This window comes from Lissotriton vulgaris, chromosome 9, assembly GCF_964263255.1.
Source record: "Lissotriton vulgaris chromosome 9, aLisVul1.2, whole genome shotgun sequence".
Classification (NCBI taxonomy): Eukaryota; Metazoa; Chordata; class Amphibia; order Caudata; family Salamandridae; genus Lissotriton; species Lissotriton vulgaris.
Genome location: NC_141697.1, coordinates 98355218 through 98379436, shown reverse-complemented (window position 1 = coordinate 98379436; position 24219 = coordinate 98355218). Strand labels below are relative to the sequence as shown.

The following is a 24219-nucleotide window of genomic DNA, read 5'->3' as shown; positions in this document are numbered from 1 at the left end:
CATAGACTATCAATCAATCAGGCTCAGATTTAAACTGTACCCGGTGCCATTCAAAGTGGAATATCAGTGTATGCGCACCAAAGAACATGCATGCTCCACTATTATCAACAAATGAGCATCACTCCCGCAGGTGAACCCACAATTACTCTCAAATAATGTACCATTCTCATTAGAGCAATGTAGAATCCCTCTTAACATGCTTGTACATTTCTACAATGGATCCACAATTCAAACAGCTAGAAGACAACCAGAAATCAGTTTGGCAAAAATCTCTCACCCCATGAAGCTACAGAAAATATGCTTTATGAGTTTTAAGAAATGCTGATTCTCATATATGAACTCAGTAGTTTAAGCTGAAAAAAGAAAGTCAACACAATACTGCCACAAAGAGCAAGAGCAATTAATTAGGCTTTGCACCATGCAATTAATGGAATGTATTAATTTAAGGACGTTGTATTCTATGGAACACCATCTACTTACCTCACCGTTAAACTGTATGTTTTAGTTATTATTTTAACTGAATACCACTCCCACCTATTGCTATTGTTGGTCAGTGCCAGCAAACTGACTTTGACAGCACTTATAAACATGTCATTCAACCTACATTTTTGCAGCAGTTAAGCTGACAGAATTATAGCCTCTTAAGCGCTGCTGACGGCCCACGGTCGTCACGAGCGCTACCTCCCCAGTGCTGCGCACGACCATTGGACGTCCATTCAGCACTAGTTCCAATGGACAGCGCAGCACTGGGGAGGGATATCTACGAAGCAGCTAAGGTGTTAAAAGTGTCTTCCAGGAATATTCATTGTTTAGTTTCTACTCGCCTGAGCACCCACTTGTAATCATAGAAATTAGACTTTCAGGTATGGATATAGTGTTCTTTCTTGAAAGAGTATATTACCTACACACATTAATACCTCGTCCCATATCCCAGTCCTTAATGCAGGAACTAGCTCTACATCACACCAACAGGTACACTTTGCTGTTCGTCACTTGAACTCACCAGCCGGCCTTAACAAAATTGCTTCTCCTTCTAGGGCAGGAACATCGGTGCCCCTACTCTCTGTCACTATCCTTTTTCTTGTCTGTCATGAACTGAGATATGGATTTTGTGAAAAATCATTTGCATAAGCATAATACGCGCTTACAAGTTTTGAATTGTAGCACCAGCCAAACCAATTCTTTCATTGAGAATTATAGCCTTAGTGTCTAGTTTGTTAATTAGACAACTACACTCTACCCTTGTGGAGTAGTTATAACAATGACTGCATCAGACTAGATTAAACTAATGCCCACCATATGCAACATTACAATAGTAATCACCTCTGTTCATAAAGAACAAGTGCCAGCAGTAATGTAAAAATGGATTTCTCAATGTGAAATGTCTGTAAATAAGTGATATAGATGTTATAGCAGCAATGTCCCTGGCGCCAAGGTAATGTTAATGATAGGTCTCGCCAACAATGATTTATCACTCAAATATCTGCCTTAAATATATTTTGGAAATTCAACCATTTTTCTGCAAACATCAGCTTATGAGTTCTGAAAATTCACAAATTTCTGTCTTAAATACTAGTTTTTCAATTTTGGCATCATAAATTAAGTTATCTAACCAACACGTCTAATTTAGAAAACTCGGCTGCATGCAGGAGAGCTACTTTATAAGGTAGATTGAGAGCTACGGTAACTTAAAGCTACTCTTTGGAGAAGCCTGCTCTGCCCTCATGCAGCCCATTGCCTACTAGGCAACAGTGCCACGATTTGGTTTCGACAAAAATGAATCCTCTGGTGCTAAAGCAAGATCTCAACCAAACGTACAAGATGCTCAAAGTTGGGAGGGCGTGGCTTGAGCGCCGATGGTGGAGGTCGCCTGAGCGCTCGGCTCCGCGACCAAGCCGCCATTAATCCTGATTCCCGGGCGACACGGTCGCCCCGACCCCCGGATCGTTGAGTGCTGTGGGCGCAGAACCAGGAGGCGACTTTGGAGACCTGTAGCGAGGCCCGTTTTGGGCGATCGGGAACACGCGGGGCGAGCGGAACGGAGCTCAAGATGGCGCCTGCGGGGGCAGAGCCCCGCCGGCGGCCAAGATGGCCGCACCGAGTCCCGGCTCCGCCGACCTTCTCTCCTCACCGCCTGTTCCGCTTGCCTGCCCCGAGAAAACGAGGAGCTTCCGTGCGTCGGAAGGGACGCCGAGGTGAGGCGTCCGACTCCGGCGAAATTCCTGGCTCCAGGGACGGAGATATGCTTCCCAGCGCAGGGCGGCCTGCCCGATGCCGGCGACCGGGACCTCGCGTTTTGTTGGCTGCCGGACTTTGAGAATTGCTCGCTGTTTATCTGGAGCATTTTACATGCCTGCAAATTGAACTGACATTTTATCTCCAGCTCATGGGCGCTGGCGAGAGCACGATTTTAATGTGCCTTTCTGGACTAGGGGGGCCCGCAAACAATACTCAGTGGTGGGGAGAAGGGCACCCTGTTTTGCCCATTGCTAATACACAGGCAAGCCGCCATCTTGACTGGGGAGGGACCGAAGACTCCTAAGCCTGCCTGTATTGCGCCATGGCGCTGCTCGTTGGAACAGTGGCGATTCGATGGATTATACTTTGTGGAGGCGGCTGGATGTACTGGAAGCCTGGATGGCGACTGTATTTCTCTAAGGGGCCGCGGACCTACGTTCTGGTGATGGAGGGAAGTAGTCCTGATTATTATTGAACCGATGTTTCACTGTGGCCGTCACCAGCTTCGCTCGTCACTTTCATTGTGGTAAAGGTTATTGTGGGGCTGCGGCGCAACGTGAAGATGGCTTACTGATGGCGACACTGCGGACTTGCTCCCTGGGGAGACTTTCTGGTGTCTCACGGCGGATCGGCTACAGGACAGCGTACTCCGTGGACTACGATCGGTGGTGGCTGATTGCTTCATGTGACTTTGGAGAGGTTTTGGTTATTCCTGAACTGCCATGACTGTTTCACTTTGTGATTCTACCCCGGTCCGGCATTTTGGGGCGGGTGGGACCTGCATCATTGATCCGGTTTGCCTGTGAGAGTCGAGTGTCCTTAGGGCGCCATTTCTGCGGCTGGGGGTGCACTATGCCCCCCCCGTGGGACTTTGACTGCGTAGTGGTTGATATATCCTGTTTAAGTAGGTGCTCCCAATATTGTGTATTTGCTCGCTGATGGATTTTGAAGGTGGGTGAAGAGGGGGGGAGGTTGGGGTTCCCGCACTGGGAGTCTCCCCCACGTTTCCTTCCCTATCGTGGGCTGTTGGTTATTTTCTTCCTTTTCCTTTTTTATCTCTTTATTTCTCTTATTCTCTTGTCTATATTTCGGGTTCACAATGGGCGACAGGCACGCTGCTGGGGGGTAGGCCATGGCCACATGCAGGGGTGCAGGGTGGGGGGGATGGGGAAGGGGTGTTGTTGTTTTCCTATTTTTCTTTGTTTCTATGGCCCTCTTATTCTTTTTGTTCCTGGTTAATTCTATTTTCTCCTTTTCTTTATTCGAGATCTTTGTGGTGGTAGCTCTCTGCACACTTGCCTCCCTTCGATTATTAAGGGGGATTTAGACTGCTTTGCTATGGCGCTCGGGAATTTGTTTGGGGGGCGGACTGCTTGTTTTTTGACTATCCTGGTACCGAGTGGAATCATTACGCCCCACTGGCAGTTCTCCCGGACTACGATCATCCTGCCTCTCGAGCTTCCCCTGATTTGCTTTGATCTACATATACTGCCACAGATCCTGCCCTTTCTACTTTATTTTAAAATTAAACCTTCATTAATCCTGTTGTTTTCCGACAAAATTGCTCTCCTGGGTTGCAACCGAACTTCTGTGGGACGGAGATTTGCACTGCCATGGTCTAATTGCTTGCTCTGTTTGAACCTGTTCCGATGGCTGATTATGATGTTCTGCTTTGTATCGATTGTAACTGGTCTTACCTCTAATAAAGGTTTTCCAAAAATTAAAAAAAAAAATTTAAAAAAAAGATGGCGCCCACTCCGTCTCCATGGTCCTGAGCGGCCCGTGGGCCTAGGAGGACCGTGCCTTCGGAGTCACCTCCTTCTTCCTTCCCCCTCTGGGGGGGATGACGCCGGTGCCGACTGCCTGAGAGACAAGAATCACCTGTGACCTCCTAAACGGCGCCTATCAAGACCGCCGCTCGACCGATACCTAACTGCGCCACGAGGCCCAGAGGAGAAAGGGGAGCGGCCGAACACGAAGTCCTGCTCGGAACTACACAGGCCTACCCAATCTTGCCCTCGGGATCGGCAGCGTGTGTGTCTACTTGTACCACACTGGGAGAAACTTGAGCCCGTTCTGGGAACCGAGGATCAGCGAGTTTGGCTGAACGGAGCATGGACTAATCACTTGGTGGTCGGCTAGGCCTGTAACTGGTGGCGGAGGCGACAGTGCCTCGGGGAGATCGAAGACCCCGGCGGTGTACTACTACCTGGTGGTGGCCCCTTCCCCCTCCTCCGACTGCCCTTTTGTCACCAGCGGAGGGGTGGCTGGGACCCGGCTGGCCGGTGGCCTGCGTGGACCGGCAGAAGATAGAGGTCGCTGGGTGCCTGCGCCAAGTGGCATCAACGACGGACGCCATTGCTATCTGCGAAGCCCCATTGTCATGACCGCTGGCTTCCTACAGCAGGGCTCGACAAATCCACTCGCCCGCTCGCATTTGCGAGGGAGAATGGATGAGGACGAGCTATTTTTAGCTCCTACTCGCCCTTTCTGGCGAGTAGGAAACAAACTAACTTTTGTCCTCTGCCTTTGAAAACGGAGCAAAAGTGACAAGATAACAAGATTTAAAGGCATTTTTATTGCTCACAAAGGAACTAAGCAATAAAGATGCCTTTAAATCTTGTTAACTTGTCACTTTTGCTCTGTTTTCAAAGACAGAGGTCAAGTAGGTTGCAGTTGGGTCGAGGGGATTTTCCAAGTTACTAGACCTGCAGGACTAGTACAATTTTTCAGATTTGTCGAGCCCTGTACAGCATCGGCAGACGAAACCCCTTTGGGAGAATATCCACATCTGGGCACTGGTGGTATGAATAGCTGAGTTATTTCCCACTACCGCACCGGGCCCCGACCATCGGTCCGCATCGGCACGGGGCTTTCGGCGATAGCGGAAGGTACACTGATTGACCATCCCCCGGTGGGGTATCCGCCGGGTCCTCCGCTGGAGACCACGGCAACTATGGTGAAGCCGAAGAATACTAAGGGCAGCACCCAGACCACGACGGACATGGAGATGCCTGATAAGGACGATCGATTGGATCCGGAGAGATCCGGGAGCCCGCATCTTCAACAACTCGACAAGATCTTAGCGGCGATCACTGGCACACGATCGGCCCTCCGACAAGACATTGTCCAGGTCGCGACGAGCCTGGGCTTGCTCAGGGCGGACCACGGCAAGCTCTCGGACAGGGTCAAGGAAGTGGAGAGCTCGGTGGGAACCTTGGAACCCGCCCAAAAAACTCTAGCCGCCGCCATGAAGGACGCTTTGACCCGCATTGATGCTCTGGAACGCAGGGCGGAGGATGCGGAAGGGCGCAATAGGAGGAATAGCATCCGTGTGGTGGGCCTACCGGAAAAAAATCGAAGGCAGTGATATGGTGGCCTATTTGGAGGACTGGCTAAGGACCGTGGTAGCGCCAGAGGGGCTCTCCTCCTTCTATACTCTGGAGCGGGCGCACAGGGTGCCAGCCAGACCGCCGCAGCAGGGCTGATCTCCACGCCCGGTGGTAGCGAGACTCCTACATTTCAGAGACAGGGATTTACTGCTCAATGCCGCCAGACAGAATGGGCCCTACCAGGTGGCAAACAGTCGAGTGAACATTTTTCCAGACTACACCTATGAAACTCAGCGGAGGAGGGCCTCCTCCTTAGCGATCAAACGAGAACTGAGGAGTGAGGGCATACAGTATTCCTGGTTATTTCCGGCAAGGCTCCGCATCATCCTGGACGGCACGACCAAGTTCTTCGATACCCTGGAGGACGTGTGTAGTTGGCTTGAACTATACAGAGCTGGCAAAGATGGTTTTGGGTCCTCCTTCCAGAACACCTCAGAAGTGGGCCTACAGCGGAGGTCTAAAAGGATCCGGAATCGCCGAGGTAGATCTGGTCGACCCTCGACAGTGGAGACGACGGCGGAGAGACGGGGGTGCTGGAGATGGTTTCCAGTATGTCTGGCTCCCAAGGGCCGGTAATTGAAGACTCAGAGCCTGGCGGGGGTGGAGGTCACACGGACACGGAGGACTCCGAGACTGATAGCGTGAACCTCCCTGTGATAACCCCGGGGACGGCGGAGGGCCTGCTTGATGGACAGGGATGATTTCGGGTGAGCTGGTTCCAGTTGGGCGGGAGGGTGTGGGGGGAGGGGAGGGGAGAGTCATTGTGGGAACGGCTGAATAACTGAATATTAGGTGGGTTGGGGTCACACCCATTTTCGGCCCTCATATCTCAGGGCTCTGTCGCACTTTGGTAGCTTTGAGGTGCGGAGACCCCCAGTCGACGCTCGGCCCCCACTTTGCCCTTAAGGCACACCTGCGGTGGCTATCGTAAGGTTAGTTTGGGATTTTTCTGTGAGTGTAGTTTGGATGGGAACTAGATGGCTCTATTTGGGACCTGTTCTGGGGATGGTGGGGGGGGGAAAGTTTGGGGGTTGTTTTGTTGTTGGGGGGGAGGGCACGCCATCGGTGCGGGGCTTACACCATATTTAACTGTGTTTGAGCTTTGTTGGGGGAGGTTTGCTGAGGTACCATGGGACAATGGCTGATTTATCCACCCTGAAGTGCATCACCTGGAACGTGCGGGCCTGCATTCCATGTCCAGGAGACATAAGGTTCACGCTTACCTGGTACGCAGAGGCGTACAGATTGCGCTGCTACAAGAGACACACCTTACCAAGTCAGAGGGATTGGCGTTGCAGCGTAGGTGGAGAGGGCAGGTATACAACACCACATACTCAGCTTATGCTAGAGGCGCGCTGATCTGGGTAGGGCTGGGGTTCCCCTGCAGGTCACCAAACACACTGTGGATCCGGAGGGGAGGTTTGTGGCCATTGCGGACAAGCTGGGGGGGAAAGGATCTGAGCATTTGCTGCATTTATGCGCCTAATGTGGACCAACTCGCCTTTCTGGCTTCAATGTCGGGCTCCTTGGCCCATTACTTATCGGGACCTCTGTTAATCGGGGGGGATTTTAACTCGGTGGTGGACGTCGACCTTGACAGATCCCATCCTCCACTTCCGGACTCACCAACCCACCGGGTAGCCAAGGGTAGATTGGAATGGCAGACTAAATGGGGACTGATGGACATTTGGCGAGCCCAGCACCCATGTGCCCGAGACTACTCCCACTTTTTCGGCATGCACGAGTTGCATGTGCGGTTGGATGTATTGCTGGGGTCGCCGGAACTGGTAACCTCGGCCGTGAGGTCTAAGTATTTGACGAGGACCATTTCCGACCACAATCCTCTGCTGGCCGATTTTCGATGGCTCCCGGGTACCCCCTGCGTTCCGACTTGGAGGCTACGCCCGAGATGTTGGAAGATTTGGTGTTCCGGAGGGAACTGGAAGACAGCATCACCGAGTACTTCGCGGAGAATGAGGGCACAGCTGGGGCGAGGGCCATTGAATGGGATGCATTTAAAGTGGTGGTGGGGATGCGACGAGTCCTTCTTGAGGACCTAGCCAAAGCTGATCGGACACTCCGCGAGACAGAGCTCCTCCGTCCCGGCCGCCCGGAGCTCCAACAACAGATTTCGGCAGCAAGGGAAGCGGTGGAAGTTGAACGGCTGCGTAGCTTTGACTACAAGGCCTATTTGACTAGGTCGCTTGCTGAGGGGGATAAATCAGGGGCGCTCCTGGCTTGGCTGGCCCCCCCAAAAACAAAGTCACAAGTAAATTTATCGATTTGGGGCTACTCCTGGCGAAGCGAGAAATAACCAGACACTGGAAGGCGCGGGTTGGTCCAACAGGTACTAAATGGCGCAACGAACTTCTTAAATGGGCTGAGGGCGAGAGCACTTTGAGGTATCAGCTGGCGAGGCGGCAGAAGAATGAGAAGGCGCTAGAATCAGCACAGGAGTGGGAGACATTGGTGCAGGCCCTGCGCGACCACAACACACCCAGTGACACCGACAGCGATGATGGGGGGCAGCCTACGTGCCTAAAGAGTAATACTGGCATGATATTCCTTTTAGGAAGGATAACATCTCCTACCACATGCTCACTGCACGTTTCTCAGATCACCGATGGCGGGGTGCACATGCTCACTGCACGTTTCTCAGATCACCGATGGCGGGGTGGGAGGAGGGATGCGGATAGAGGGAAATGGGAGCGACGGTGGTTTCCAACAGCACGGATGACTTATGGCATTGAAGGTTTGGAACTTAGTCCTCCGGGGGTGTTCAATTTGCTTAAAGGGGGGGGGGGGGGGGGGGACCTTTTTTTCATATTGTTTAGAAAAGCAGAAGTGAACCTTTAATTAATGACTGTCATTACTAGAAGGCCGCTATGCCCACATGCCTCGATTTACCGTGAACGCCGCCCGCCCTCCGGATTGTGGGCTAAATGGCCGTGTACTAATGTTATATCATTGTCGGTGCTTTCATCACCGGTTATTTTACAGCAGACCAACATGTAATTTTGACTGACTCCTGCAATAAAAATATATTTTAAAAAAAAAGGATGCTCAAAGTTGCATGCACGTTGAAATTGCTAATGCTCCCAGAGCACCCCTTTATTACCTGCACATACCTGCAACGCTTGGGTAAAGTAGTAATCCCAACTGACTTTTTGCAACGAGAAAATACTTTCCTTTTGGAGAAGTCCTTTTACCTAAACCCCACAAGGTTTAGGAGTGTTCATTTTCAGTATCAACCTTGAAAAACAAGGGTGCTGAATTCCTTTTGCTGAATGCCCCGGATATATTTATTACCAGGGGTCAAGGACAAGTTTTTATGTTTATCTGGTCTACTCGACAAGTAACCCAGTGCAGCACAAACCCTTTGGCTGCCTATTTCAGTACCACAGAACGGATTTATGAGGGAGGACTGTCCGTCACTAAGGCAAGAATGTATCGATATGTACACGTTGTTCGAAAACATATGAGGTTCATTCACACGAAGTCTTTATTATTAGAGGGAGTGCTATAAAGAAATGCACACTCCCTGTAATCTCAGCTTGCATTAGTGACAGTGCTTACAGTACAAAAGCATGTATGCTTGCAAAATGTAACAATTTCAGGCTACTTTATAAAGCTTCTTATGGGCTTCATGTTTATTTGCAGCGACATGCACAAGTTTAAAAGCAAGAACGGTGATTATTTGCTTTCAGTATAAAAATGCACACAAAAACATGCAACTTAAAAAAAATGGTGAAACTTTAGTGTAATTGTAGATACCATTTCAATGAGGCACCATTTAGTAAAACGTTTGATGCAAGTAACTATTTATATAAAATAATAACGGAGAATATGCGAAACCGTTACAGTAAACACGAAAATAAGTTAGGTGCCCAATTGTTGACGAATGGCCCAAAAGTGCACATGCATGTACAGGTCCCTGCATTGCTGCAGATTTTTTTCTTTTAAGAATTCACAAGAGTTTACAAACGTAGAGCTGGAAACAGTACTCCTAGCAATGTTTTGTGAATTCCATTTTTACGTAAGCAAATATACACTGGTACAGCTGCTCAAGCTAATGAACAAATTCACTTTCCCTGCGCTCTCATAACCTCTCCTCCTTCTGGAAAGAGTTTCACTCCTCTTATCAGGAGAATATTTCCATCCTTCAAGTGTGGGAAGAGATCGGAGAAGAGTTGGAGGGTACCCTTAAACAAATACGTTTGTGAGTGTACACAGACTCGTAGGGTGTTCCAACCCTGCAACTACTACTTCCGGTCTTTTTTCTGCCATTACATGTAGGTAGCAAAATTAGAGCCTTTCTAGAATTCAAACCATGATATTATGTGTGCTGCAGCTTAGTCAGGTAGGCTATTAACACAGCTCTGATACAACGAGAATGCTGCAGAATTACCCACCTCAATGCATGGCACTGGAGGAGGCAAGTCATTTTTTGTACAGGACAAGTTGATTTCTGAAGCTTTGTCCTTTAGGCAAGTAGTTTAAAAATTACACATGTTGGGAAAAGGGATAATATTCTAGCCCTTACTATAAGTAAATGTGACCATTTCCAGGACGGAAAACTGTCAGAGGGGGCCACAAACGGATGTGTTTGAGGGTGTCCACAAACTGTCAAGGCTAAATATGCCTTGAGCCACTCCCACCCCCAATCAATTATTGTAAGGGAGTTACTCCCTGTGTAATATCACACTGTAATGAGGAAATAATACACAAATGAACTGGAGTTACGACTGTTAAGTCAACTTTTGGAAATGTCTGGCAGTCTTGTGTCCAGCCATTTGCACTCCTAAATTTGATTTAAGAGTGAGCTTTCTGTATTTGGTCTGAAAATCATTTTCCACCAACCCTGCAAAAGCGCGAAATGCACTTCCTTTTCACATTAAAAACAGAGCATGGTCCCTTCTCAGGAATGTGCCCCTTAAGAGAAACACCTGCACCTAGACAGTCTAAGCCCATGATCCATACTGTTTGTTTCTTTTGTAGACTACAGTTTCTCCTCACTAACTCTATAACTCCTGAATAACTTAAAATCACACTTTTAGCTTTGAATACTGGATTTGGTGCTGTCCCCTGGTCATCGCCTTCCAAGACCCACATGCTGCGGCTGAACCTAGTACATTTATCAATTACTTTCCCTTTCTCAGTGCAGCCCAAGTTTTTCCAACTTTCATGCAGTCCTGCCTGCTCTATCTCAGTGCCGATTCCCAAGTTGAATGTGTGATCTCTGCTACAATTGTGTCTTTAGTTGCTGCGTTCGCAAGACTAACTGTTGTTGCTGAATTTGTTTTGTAGGGCGCTGGCATTTTGTTTCTCTCACCACTTGCACCTACATTCTCAGCACTATCAGTCTTCTTTGCATGTTGAAAACAAAGTCATTTTGCAAGATTCTACCATATGGTACCAGCCAAAACGAGGTTGACTTTCAGTCTCATGTTTCACATCCACTATGTATGGTGCTGAAACATTTGGGTAGAGCTCGCACTTTAGAAGACAATAAATAAACAATTAATATGAGCTGCAATTGCTTCACTGAGATACGTTTGTGAGGCTTTGCGCTCTGAGATTCCCAATCATCGTTTTTTCAACTTTGACAAAGGACGATAAGATTGCTTAGTATTCTGCTCTATATTATCACTCATATACTGCCTTCTGCATGATGCACTCTCCCCTGCACCCAGTTCACAAGAAGGATAAATGTGTGTCCACAGCTGTTTATGGGGCGGGGATTTGGGGACTTGCAGATAGCTCCGAAATCCAAAGGGTGGAGAATGCTTTCCTGAGGTACCTCCTAGGAGTCCCACGTTCCACATCCACTACCATCTGCCACAACGAACTGGATAGAGCTCACATTAGTGACATTATAAAGATAGCACCAGTTATGTTGTGGCATAAGATCTGGACATGCGAGGACACGACCTTCAATAGGGAGGTAATTCAGGATTGCCTGCAGCAAGGAAATGGCGCTAAACAACCTTGGCTAGCCTACGTTAAAAAATTCCTGAACTCCATCGGCAACCCAGAATTCTTTTCAGACCCAATATCATGCGCCCAAATCCCCAAAAAAGTATTAAAAGAGACATGTCTTGGCCTATTGGAGGAGAGGAGATATTATCTAGATGGGAATAAGTCCACCATTATAGCCCACCGCCAGATTTTGTATGAACATGGTTTACATCCTTATCTGGCGCCAAATATCTCCCCTTACCATAGAATGCTGTTAGCTCGTCTGAGGACAGACTGTTTTTTCAGGTTAATAACGTTCCCTGCCCCGAATGATTGGTCAGTGAAAATGACTAATTGCCCGTGTGACGGTGTAGCTACTCAGTCTAACATACATTGCATACTCTTTTGCAAGTACTATCAATGGGGTAGGAAAAAACATCTATTGCCTTTGTTAAAACTGTGGGGCCTGAGAAGTTGTAAAGCAGCCCTCCACAGATTGTATCTGCTTCAAGACGAATGTACTATTGGAGTGATGATAAAATTCCTGTCGTTTATCATAAAATGTAGAGGGTCTATGAGAAACGATTAGTAGATTGAGGGTTTGTAGAAGTATTATTCTGTGCCTAATAACACCATATAATACATAAATATGTCATATTTACCTCAACCCTTCTATCATGCAAATGTAACGATACATATATCAATCGCTTTCTAGAAAAAATTTTTATAGGGTTTTTAATATTAGATTAATTGAATGACTAGGGTAATGAATATGTATTTTTTGTAACAATCTCCTTTTAGTATGTAAATGTTTAATTAATGTTGTTTTAATCGAATTTTGTAATGTTGCTTATATGGTGTTTGTCAAATACCGAATAAAGCTATCTTTGAATCTTGAATCTTGAATCACTCATATACTGCCTTCTGCATGATGCACTCTCCCCTGCACCCAGTTCACAAGAAGGATTTTGCGTAGATGTTGCTGGTTAACTAGTCTAAACCTTAGCTAATCTTTTTTTATTCTGCTCAGTTTTTACACCTTCATTATCATTATTTGCCTGCAGTGGGTTTGCATGATATGAGGCCCTTAACTGCCCCAGGCTGCACTGTGTGTATTTCAATGATCTATCTAAGTTGCCTACAAACCATCACAAGACGTCAGTTCTGTTATTGCTGTCAAGCTACGGTTGCTACACTATGGTGAGTTTATATGCTGTTTCCTTTTTGAGAACGGAAACCCTTTGTTAAAATGTTGCTGACCTCTGTCAATATATCTTCGAGTTGTGTAAGCATTCACACAGCAGGATTACTTCCCTGTCACAAGTTTGCATGTTCTGGGCTTGACGAATTTCAAAGGCTACATGACATGTCGTGAGGTCTGGAAGTCTACTTCACTATAATTATTATTATATGACTATTTGCCCTATGTGTTTCCATGTACTCTTTGGTCGCAGTAATATTGCAGGACGGTCAGATCTTCGATTCTATGGATTTTGGGAAGCAATGATTTTGGCCCGATACCAAAGGGGGGTGATGGACAGAGTGCTTGAGCAAATCAAACACTCACTCCCAGTCAACTGATCTGGGTTTAATCCATCATCGGTCTTTAACTCACTCCAGCACCCCAGTCAAGACATGACCATATGCAAATCAGTCTGACCATGTCATCCTGGGATGCTTGTTTATGGTCAAGGAAGACATGGCTTGGCAGTTCAGGCTGGGCTGTTCCCATGAGGCACAGGCTCAGACCGATTTCCATATGGCCATGTCTGAACTGGGGTGGTGGAGTGAGCTAAAGAATGATGATGGATTAAACCCAGATCAGTTGACTGGGGGTGAGTGTTTGATTTGCTCAAATGCTCCGCCCATTATCCCCTTTGGTATCGCTTTGAACATTGTGGACAAAGTTTTGTAAAAGATTCCTGACACCCTCAGGAATCTTAGCTATAGTAGATTCCAGTGTTGAATGATCCATTATAACAGCAGGGATTCTGGAAGCAGCAGAGGACTTCAAAAGGAGGGGGGTCAAGTTGATCTAAGGGGAGTTTGGAGGTGCAGGTTCTGATCAAGAGACCTTTATTATGATCCTAATAAACAGAGACGAAAATCATACTTAGAGCAGTGCTGTATTTTAACTAAATAAAAGAGTGTCAGTGAGCCACTTTGTAATGAGTCATCAGTAATGTATTTTTCCACTGCAGTCCTGGCTGGAGATTGGTGTCAAACTGAGAGTGGAGGGCTTCAAATAAACCTTAACGTTTCTACTCATCTCAATTTTTGATAAAAGGATCCCACACTACATACTATTACACTTGTTGGCAGTCCAGCCTGCCACAGTCATGTTAGAAACTATATATTTGACACATTTTCAAAAGGGATAACTAAACAAGTGTAAAGTTTGAATTGCTAAATATGCTCAGTGCTGCCAAATTAATAAAATAATTTTGAGAGCATAATGGTCATTCCGAAGAGGCCCCACTGAGATTGGGTACAGCATGAAAATGTTCGAAGACCATGCAATAAGGGTGGGGTTAAATTTGATTGACAAAGAGCAAAATGTATCAGTCCTGAGTGGGCTCAGCATCGTATGTTAAAGACCTTAAATGATCAGAAATAGGACTCAAGTTAATCAGTGAATATTCTCCATGAATATCAATGTATCACGCTTGCCATGTGTAGGACTTATTAGCAGGATAAAGGTGATATGGTTTGAGGAAAGTGTGCCTTCATTCCACAACTATGCAGAAGAGATACATTTCAGTGTCTTGCGAGAACACTAGGGCCACACAGACATTTGACGCACACCAACTGGCTTCCCTCACACAAGCTATGCTCCTGCCTGGCCCACAGCAAACTTGCTGCTTCACACACTGCCATGCACATTCAGGTATCACATGAGAAAAACCTTCACTGCTAATTAAGGGCATTTATCTTAAGGGCTCCAGAACACCACACCCAACCAGTTTCAATTCTGCAAGGTCATGGCATGCCTACAAAATCAGACACTTCTGGGTGCTTCTGAATTCCACCCACTACACTTTTATTAATCCTGGAGCCAGGTTAGGCAGCCTGGCAATAGCTAAAGATGTCTATGGCTCATTTGATAGTCTTTCCTTTATGCCCTGTGTGCATACAGAAGTACAATAGCAAGTAAGAGCATGCCAACCAAATTTACAAAAACAATTTTGGCACTGGAAAACAGGAATCGTGAAGGGCAGTATAACATTAAGCCACTCATTATACATTTTCAATTTACCATTTCACCTCTATGGATCTACGAAGATAAACATGTGTCTTTTTCACCGAATATAAAATATTAATGTTTAAGCTAGATACTAAAACAGAAGGCTGATGAAACAAAACGTGATACCGCTTCACGTAGGATGTGCAAATCACTTAAGCTGAAATGGACTGCCCCCTAAAGAAAATATAAACACCATCCTACAGATTTCTATGGCGCTTCTGGACTGTTCAATAGTTTAACACTTTATACAATGTCCTCAAAGAAAAGCTTTTGAGAGACCAAGACACTCCTTTCTCTCATGAAGAGGACGAAAAATTAATTTGCCAAAGCCTTTCCCTTATAGGATTCTTTATAAGTAACACAGAACTGCAACAGAGTTTATACCACAGACTCCTAAATACATCTGAGAGAGGATTTGATGCAGTAGGTAGAAAGTAATGATATTGCGGCAAATAATCCCTTTGAAGAAGCAGCTTAAGATTTCTGGAGGTAACATTTTTCAAACAAATAATTCAATGCTATCCTGTCCAGTAGCCTCATCATTTCCAATCATTGTTAAAAAAGTGCTGAGACAGCTGGCTTTCATCCAGTTAGCGATTTCAGTCTTGCAAGAGGTGAACTTGTTTCTTGTATAGGGGGTCTTGTCCGAGAGAGTATGAGCTGCACTTGGTCAGCGTAGAAGAGGATGTTGATATTGTGTGCACAGATTATGCCTACCAGAGGGATCATGCATGTGCTGAAAAGGGTGGGGCTAAGCGATGAACCTTATGGCACTCCACAGTGGAGTTTATGAGATTCCAAGGTAGTGAAAGTTTCGACAGTGGTGAAAGCGGGCCATGAGCTCAGGGTTTGTTTTTCGGCCATGATAGGAAGGAGCGACGAGACGTGTCCGGTTAAGCGTCAAATTTGACGTATAAGTAGATAATTTTGTAACGGAAGAATTCAGAGAGTTTGTTGAAAAGGTCTTGCAAGGGGGTAATGTTGCTGGAAGCGGCCAGAGAAGGGGTAAAACCTTTGATGCTGAAGAGATTTCCTTGATGCTGTTTGTGCCGGCGTCAACGTGGTTTTTAAGAGATGTGCATTTGGTTTTCCATATCTACTGGTGGTAGTGTCTTAGGGCAGATTTAAAGATGTCTTTATTTGTGTTTTTTTATATGGTTTCTATTAGCGCTGCAGTTGCTTGGAGTGCTGTTTCATCAGCCTGAATACCTCTCTGTACCAACCTGGCCTGCGGTTAGGCTCTTGCCGATCGGTTGCACTTGAATAGAACCATGGTGACGGTGAATGCAGAGATCCGGCTGTTTAGGATATGTGGATGTTTTTTTAGCAAGTTGCTGGTGTGCTCAGGCAAGTGGGCAGAGAGGGCGGAAGCCCAGTCGTCTTCTGTGATGCTTTTCCAGCTGCAACCTGCAAGTCCCAGTAGTAGTAGGTCTGTGATGGTGCTGGTGGGTATGTAAAACAGACATGGGTGTGATCTGTCCAAGTCATTGTTACTGGCTTGACAACTGTGTGATTCTTAATGAAGGCGGAAATTGGGTCCAATAGGTGTCCGGCGGTGAGGGTGGGTTCAATAACATGCTGGGTGAGGCCAAGGTTTATGAGGTGTTCTAGAAGGGCTGTAGAGTTTGCTTCTGAGTGGTGTTCTAGATGAAAGGTAAAGTCTCTGAGGAAGAGGAAGACGCTGGCATTGCTGAGGAGCGCAAGGAAGTCTGTGATGTTGTTGGTGAAGTTGGTGCAGGGCCTGGTGGTCTGTATACGAAGGTTTCGTCCAAGGAGAAGTTGGCAGTGATGGTTATCTTGAACGGGAGGAGTTCCATATAGGTGATGGGTCTCCATACTTGGTGCCATTGCAGCTGATGGCGTCTTGGAGTACAATTACAACTTCACTTCCGGGCTTGTGCGGACAGTCTTGCCTTACAATCTTGTAGCCGGCAGGGATTGGTGAGGCAATATCTGGTGTAGAGGCAGGGTTTAGCCATGTTTCCATGGTCTAGAGCAATCCCGGAGCTGGTACTTGATGGTTGCACCCATCCACAGACTCCCACCAGATCACAGTGTTAAAAAGAATCTCTGCCCTCTTTGCAGGTTAAATCAGTGTGTACAGGTGTGATGTCCTCAGCTCACACATGACCTTGTTTTTAGTGTAAAAAAAGTTTCTAGCTGTGACCCCAAACATTTCTGCAGAGTGCTACATTCAGAGGAAATTTCAATTTGGCCCAGTATCAGTGTTCCCGCATTAAGAGGAGTAGATGGGTTGAGTCATTAGTATACTTTTTACAATTCTTTGCCACCATGTTCAGTTATTGTATTTGTTACAGTTAAGATAAACCAAGACTTCAAAGTTCAGATTCAAAAAGCAAGGCAATAACTTGTAAAAAGTAAGCACTTGGGCAGAAAAGTGTCTTAGTGACAAGTTATCTAGTCTCCCACAGTTCTGACATGCAGTAGACAGCAGCATGAGCTACACAGTCGACAAACGGGCAAGGACGCAGCAATTGACATTGGGGGAATGATATTGTGGTTATTCCTCCCTTAGATATTAATCTACATGTCCTAGCAGGCAAAGAAGTGACAGAAGAACTCCGCCACAATATGGAATTACAAGACAGATCGTGAACCACATCTGCCCAACAGCTTTACCAGGACCATGCACACACCTCAATTCACCCACATTTAGAGTGTGTCATCCACTTTTTTCATCCAAAAAGCTGTCCAATACTTTAATGGATTCACTCGCTTTTCAAACTTTATCACCCTCCAAAAAAAGTGTTACTTCTCCATTCAGTTTGATGGAACCATCCTCTTAAAAGACTGACTACACCCGCATTCTAAGTCAAGAGGATGGCAGGTATGGATGATGGCTATATCAACTCAAATTATCTCCTTCTTGCTTCATATCCACTAGAGCCAGCGCAAAGCATCCCTGGAGCTGAGCACAGCTCTCTAGCCCCTGCCACAGCTCCATCTGTCACAGTACAAGGTTCTCTTTTTCTGTCTCCTAGATCGGCTCTCACCTGGCGACTCGGCGGTCCTAATGCGGCCTAGATTCAACGTCGGCAGCCTGGGCTAGCTCAGGAGTTAATTAACAATGTCAGGCCAGTGTTCCTGCGCTGATCGCAGCTCTCCTCAGATACCACACCGGCCTCTGTTTCATCAGCGTGCAAAGGAAGAGAAAGAACTGCGCATGCGCGACGACCCTTCACCGCCGTCTACCGAAACCAACCACAAGAGACGCCGGCGGGTCAAACGTGTCAAGATGTGAGTAGACAGAAAAGAAAGACAAAGAAAATAGGCTGCGCTTATCTTGAAAAACTATAAGCGCCATCTTTGCATAGTGCAAGGCGCTTGTTTTTGTTGATGATTTGATTTTTTAGCAAACCCAGCGATGGAGATACAACGAAAGTACACCAATGTGTTTGGATATTTTAATGCATAAGAATAAGCATTCGTTTGTAAAACTTTAAAGTGTGTATTTCGTCAAAATTGTATTATTGATCTCTATTGCAAAGCTTTACATTTTCGAACATGTAGATGAATGGCTATATTCTTTTTATATATTAAAGTATTCTTTATTATAAAAACTCTCTTGAAAAGATAGGATACACTCCTTTTGCAACATGGCCAGCATGCCAACGTGCAGCCCGTTAAAAATGGTCTTTGCTACTTCCTTTTTGGCGAAAATAGAACACGCCCTTTGCTAGTCGTGTTTACGTGTCGGCCATGTTGTACTAATGCTGCCTACTAAGTGACAGAACTGTGGGTGACGCTGGATTCTATGGCAGGACCGAGGCTCCGATTATGCTTTCTCCATATTTACTACTCCAAATAGCAGACAATCAAAAAGAGTAAAAAATACACATGTAAAATACATATTGCAAGAGGCTTGAACCACGCCTTCTCAACAGTCCACCAATAGTGTATAGACATGCTGTACAAAACAGCAAGGCACAATCTTTCCTGCGTTTTCTTTGCTACTCTGCGGTCAAGATAATTGCCTTTCCTTTCAGTATATGTGTTTTACGGTCATTTGGCTTTGTATTATACTTTTGTGTACTACTGCACTAGATGCGCTCGCTGTATTGCTGTCACTTTAACCTTTGTTTTACAGGTTTTTCTGAGCGCTCCACACACTCGCCGTTAACTACATGGCCGCTTCTCGATCCGCTTCTACCGTCCCTCTTGTGGTGCGTGTTGCGCCTTAGTTTGCTGTCTTTGCCTTATTTTTGGTGTTTCTTCCCCCCAGTTGGCCCTGTGACCTAGACACCAAGTGAGCTTATGGGCAGCCGCTAATTGGGCAGCAGCCCGTCCTGGTAGCGAGGACGCGTGTGTAGCCCAATTGGTGAACACATGCATTCCTCTGGCAAGTTTGCAGACACATCTTTCTCTCACACTCGGCAACTTCACTGGAACATCGCACTGGTGCCAACTCCCAGGGGTGAAGATCTGCAGCAGAGTATAGACTTTTGGGTATTTTCTCATAATATTCTGAGAATTTACAGTTTGGAGTGTTTATTCCCTCGGTTTTATATGATCATTTTTGGGACTGCTAATTGTATTCTGGTTTGTGGCCTGCTACCAGATTCTTGCTCCACTGATGCTCTGCCTAGCAGAGTCTTCCAGGGCTGTAATAATTATTTTCAGGATCTCCTTTTCCCCCTTATTCACACACTCTTGACCCATGCTTCCCTCTCAGGACCCTAAGATTGCAAGGCTTAGCCAACCGCTTGGCCATGTCTGATTACGAGCCATTTAAGCAGCAGCTTGAGGTTTACAGGCCTAATGAAGATGAAGACTAATACCATGACAATGGGCTAGTGGAAGTGATTGATCATTCAGTCCAACGCTCACTTGATAAAGCCCTTACTTCAGCCCTTCAACCCATTTCCAAGCGCATTGACAAACTCTCTGGCCGCTCTGCTGCCCCATCCATAACCTAACCATTTGGATCCTCCCAGGCCACTCCTGACCCTAGCTCAGTTTCCACTTGGCCACATTCTGATGCCTATAACAAGTTGTCCTGAGCGGTTTTAGGTGAACATACCTAAAGTACCAAAAAATGCTTGAGCTCTCCTGCCCTCTGACATCCCCAGACACTGACACAGATCCTGATACTACTTCTGCCTCTCACCGTTCCCAGGCCAACAAACATCCAAGAAAAATAAGCTTTCCTCCTCTTCCCGTCCTAGTTCCCTTCCCCAATCCGTTTTCTTTTGAGCCGTCTGACATTATTCACCCCAGGTTCTCTGTCTGGGTTCCAGCCCGCAGTTGTGAAATACATGCAACATCACCTCCACAAGAGATTTTAAAAGGAGGTTGGGTCCAGACTCCAGAATAGTGCATAATTTGAGACTTGCTAATTTGGGCTGGAACTGGTCTGACTCCAATATGTTTACTTTCCTGAAGAAGTATGCCAGAGATCCCATAAAGGTATAGAAAGAGCCATTAGGGTGTGTCAGGATAAATTGCTAGATGTTTCCGGCCCCTTAACAAAAATCCTGGATTTGGCCCCCCCACGCACATGACACAGGTGCAGCTATCAATCTAGATGTTTAAGCATGGTGAACCCAGCGTGCCCTATGTCTGCTGGGCAAAGCCAACTGTGCCCTGGCCTTTGAGAGATGTAAATCTGTACTAATGAGGATTGACCCCAAGTTGGTCGAATTGGCTACAGCTGAACCCGGTCCCTTAACTGAGGAGCAACTGTTCGGGACCTCATTAGACAAGGCCCAATCTTCTCTGAAGAAGGTATTCAAGCGCTTTTTTGGCCAGCAGTGGGAGAGAACATTTGGCTGTCCGTTTTAACTCTCAAGCTTCTCAATTAGGCCTCGTCTATAGATACAGAGGCTACTGGCAGACACCTCCCAGACGGGCTTCTTCCCCTCCAGATCCAGGGGCTTTCGAGGATGCTACAATAAAGGCATCATCAGGGGTAGATTGTTGGGTTTTGGACATGGTACATGATTACCATATAGAACTTCCTCGGGTACCTGTTCAGATCTCTCCTCCCCCTTCCCTTTTTCACAACAAGACATACATTTCTTAGACTCTGACAATCAGGAACACTTTGATGAAACAGGCTATTGCACCAGCATTTCCCCACCCCAGGGGTTTTTGCAGCAATGTGTTTCTGGTTCAGAAAAAAAGTGCCAGTCAGAACCTGGTACTCAATCCCAAAGAGTTCAACCCTTCAGTGCTTCAGGAGCAGGATTGGATGGTGTGTCTCGATCTCAAAAATGCCTAATTCTCCCTTCCTAATTTCCCACCAGGCAGGCATTATCTTCAATTCCAGTGGAGAAATCAGTGGTACAAGTACATCACCCTCCCCTTCGGGCTCTAGTCAGCCTCTTGGGCATTCACAAAACTAATGAAAAAACCAATGAAACCAGTGGTGGAACGTTTGAGAGAGATGGGTGTTTGCATGATCGTCCACCTAGACGACATGATTCTGATGGCACAAAACAAGGATCTGCTCATGACACACAGGTCCCTGCTGCGAGACGTGCGATTTGTAATCAATAAAAAAAATCCATGATGGTTCCTTCACAACCGACAGAATTCTTATGTTTCAGATAGAGTCAGTCTAACCCAATTACTTCTTCCACCTCCAAAGGTGAAATCAATCAAACAGGAGCAGAAGACGACTCTCTCCAAAGAGTTGGTGTTTTTGATATCCCTAGTTTGGATTGTGGGTCTGATAGCTTTTTTTATTCAAGCGATTTTCCCTGGTGAGTTACACCAAAGAGCCCTTCAAAGCTTGAAAATCCACTACCTCCCAAAAAGTTTAACCTACAATTGTCAAGTTCCCTTATTTCCCAAGGCTCAAGAAGAACTCCAATGGGGGCTTCTTCAAATGGAGGGGTGGAATGGCAGAGCAATTTTCAAGGCAGTTCCCGATGTCATCATAGAATCTAACGCCAGCCGTTGGGGCTGGGATGCAAGGTGCGGGGACTTTTCAACCTGCGGTCGCTGGTCATCAGAAGATATCGGACTTCATATAAACTGCTTGGAGCATTTGGGGGTTAATTTGCTATAAAGTCCCTCTACCTCATGAAGAGCAACTGCTGCATACTCCTTCGGATGAACAATGTGTCAGCGATTCGCTACAGCAACTGATTGGAGGGTACCAGGTCTTACCTTCTAGCGAACATCACCAGGGAATTTTGGCACTTATGCCTCAGTCAGAAGATTATGGTGCTAGGGAATGTCTCCCTAGCAAAGACAACCATGTAGCAGATTGGAACTCCAGGTTTCTGGTGGACTACAGCAACTAGAAGCTCCATCCCCAAATTTTCCAGACGGGTTTACGCTCCCTGCTTCCATGTCAGATGAATCTCTTTGCATCCAGACTGAACGCTCAATTGAAAGATTTTAACAGTTGGAGACCGGATCCGGTGGCTCTTACCACAAATGCATTTCCCAAGAAATGGGTTGGCCAGTTGAACTACACGTTCCTGCCTGTTTCCATGATCCCAAGAGTCGCAGCTCAGGCCCGACAACAGTTGATGTCCTTGATTCTGATTACTCCTGTCTGGAAGACACATCCATGGTGTCATAAGCAACCTACCCGAGACTTGCCCTCGGTTTACAGGAGAAGACACTGCTCTGGTTGAAAAATCTCAGGGGGAAGGGGGTTGAGATGGAGAGATGGTGCAGAATGAAAGATACTGTGGCTCATCTACTCAGCAGCAACACTGCAGCAGGCATTCACACCAGTCTTATGAATGATCCTAGTAGATTTGGTACCTATAAGCAAACACATAATAAGGCTTTAGTATAGTATTAACTCCATCTCTTGAGGTATCACCTCACAAAAGCTTTTCAAATCTCAGCCAACTTTTAGTGTTGTTGTTTTGAGTTAGATTGTCCATAGAGGCTCCTTCATCAAAGTTCTCAAAACTGTAGTGAGTATGATTTCAGCATCGAACCCACAAGCAAGTCCTCTCTGGCAGAGCCCTGCAAACAGTATATACTATTTGAACAAAAACAATGGTTACCATTGTTTGCAGCACGATGCTGCGAATAACTCAGTGCATAGCAAAATAAAGTCTGTTAATGTGTCTCTCCTTTTCTTCTTGTTCTTTTTTCCATCCAGGTGCAAGACTAATACAGGACATTCTTTGTGTTGAGGTCAAAGCGGAAAGATCAAGGGAGCTGGCAAGACAGTCTTTAAATAAGTCAGCTTTAGAACATTCATAAAGGTCACATTCTAATTGTTTGCAACAAGGAACAGATGCAGATAATTAACTTGATGAGGCTGCCTTCTAGAAGGTGCTTTAGAATGTTCCTTATAGCAAGGAACAAATGCAGATGATTAATTTGATGAGGCTGTCTTCTAGAAGGCGATTTGGAATGTTCCCAAAGGTCATGTTCTAATTGTTTATAGCAAGGAACAGGTGCAGATGATTAATTTGATGAGGCTGTCTGCTAAAATGTGTTTTAGAATGTTCTCAAAGGTCGCGTTCTAATTAACCCTGGGTGGAGTTCTGCCATGCGAAGTGCAAAAAAAACCTCCGCCCGCTACGTGGAGCTCCTCAAGTGGCGGAGTGCATCAGATAAATGCCGTTAGCAGTGAATTTCAGCATCATGTGTTTGTCCGTACTGTGCAATTTTTCGTGAACAGCACCATGGACAGCGCAAGCGAGCACTGCTTCCTTCCTGCCACTCGAGTAAATTTTTTACTTGAGTGGAAGCTTTCTCAACGCGAATGGATGGTTTCTCAACGCGAGTGGTCGCAAGCATACACGACCACTCGCATTGAGAAATCCGACTGCTCACGTTGAGATATCTTGCCGGGAGGTTGATTTTCCATGCTCAGACTCGCCAAATTGACGTTGATGAACGCGACTCCTCCTCCTCCCAGCGCCTTGAGACCCTAGCGGGTGAGTAGTGCGCTATACAAATCTGTTTGATTGATTGATTGATTGAATTTGTTTTAGCCCATATCTTTATTTTACATGGGCACTTTGAACAAGTGCAAAGGCAGCCCTCTGCCCATCACTGCTCCTTGCTGTCACTCAGCAGGCCCTACCCCATCCTGACACTGGGTTCATGACGGGACGATGAAAATTAAAATGGTAATAAATCACCATTTTATTTTTCATCTCTGGGGCTTTGGAGAGCACTTAAGTGGGGCGATGCTCCTCTGCTCCATTGGAGGAGCTGTCCCTGCATAGACCTCAGACCCTGAGGGGCAGATCCTATGGACTCCTTCACCGACTCTCTGATCAGAGACTGGCTTTTTGAAAATCAAATGTCTTTCTTCATGTGAAACTGTTCACTTAGATTTTACCTTGAATTGCCTGCTAATATTTTGAGCTGAGAATACTTTCCAGCTTTATGCAAAGGCTTTATGCTTACGCAATAATCTTTCTCTCATCAGCACTCTTT

At 46.2% G+C, this 24219-nt stretch overlaps 1 protein-coding gene across 1 annotated transcript in view; it reads right to left on the bottom strand.

Annotated features, from left to right (window-relative positions):
- Positions 1-18052, bottom strand: part of EIF2S1 (eukaryotic translation initiation factor 2 subunit alpha) — a 132869-nt gene extending 114817 nt beyond the window's left edge. The window contains exon 1 of the mRNA XM_086937124.1: positions 17847-18052. The gene's annotated coding sequence lies outside the window, so the exon portion shown is untranslated. The remainder of the gene's footprint in view (positions 1-17846) is intronic.
- Positions 18053-24219: the final 6167 nt, after the last annotated feature.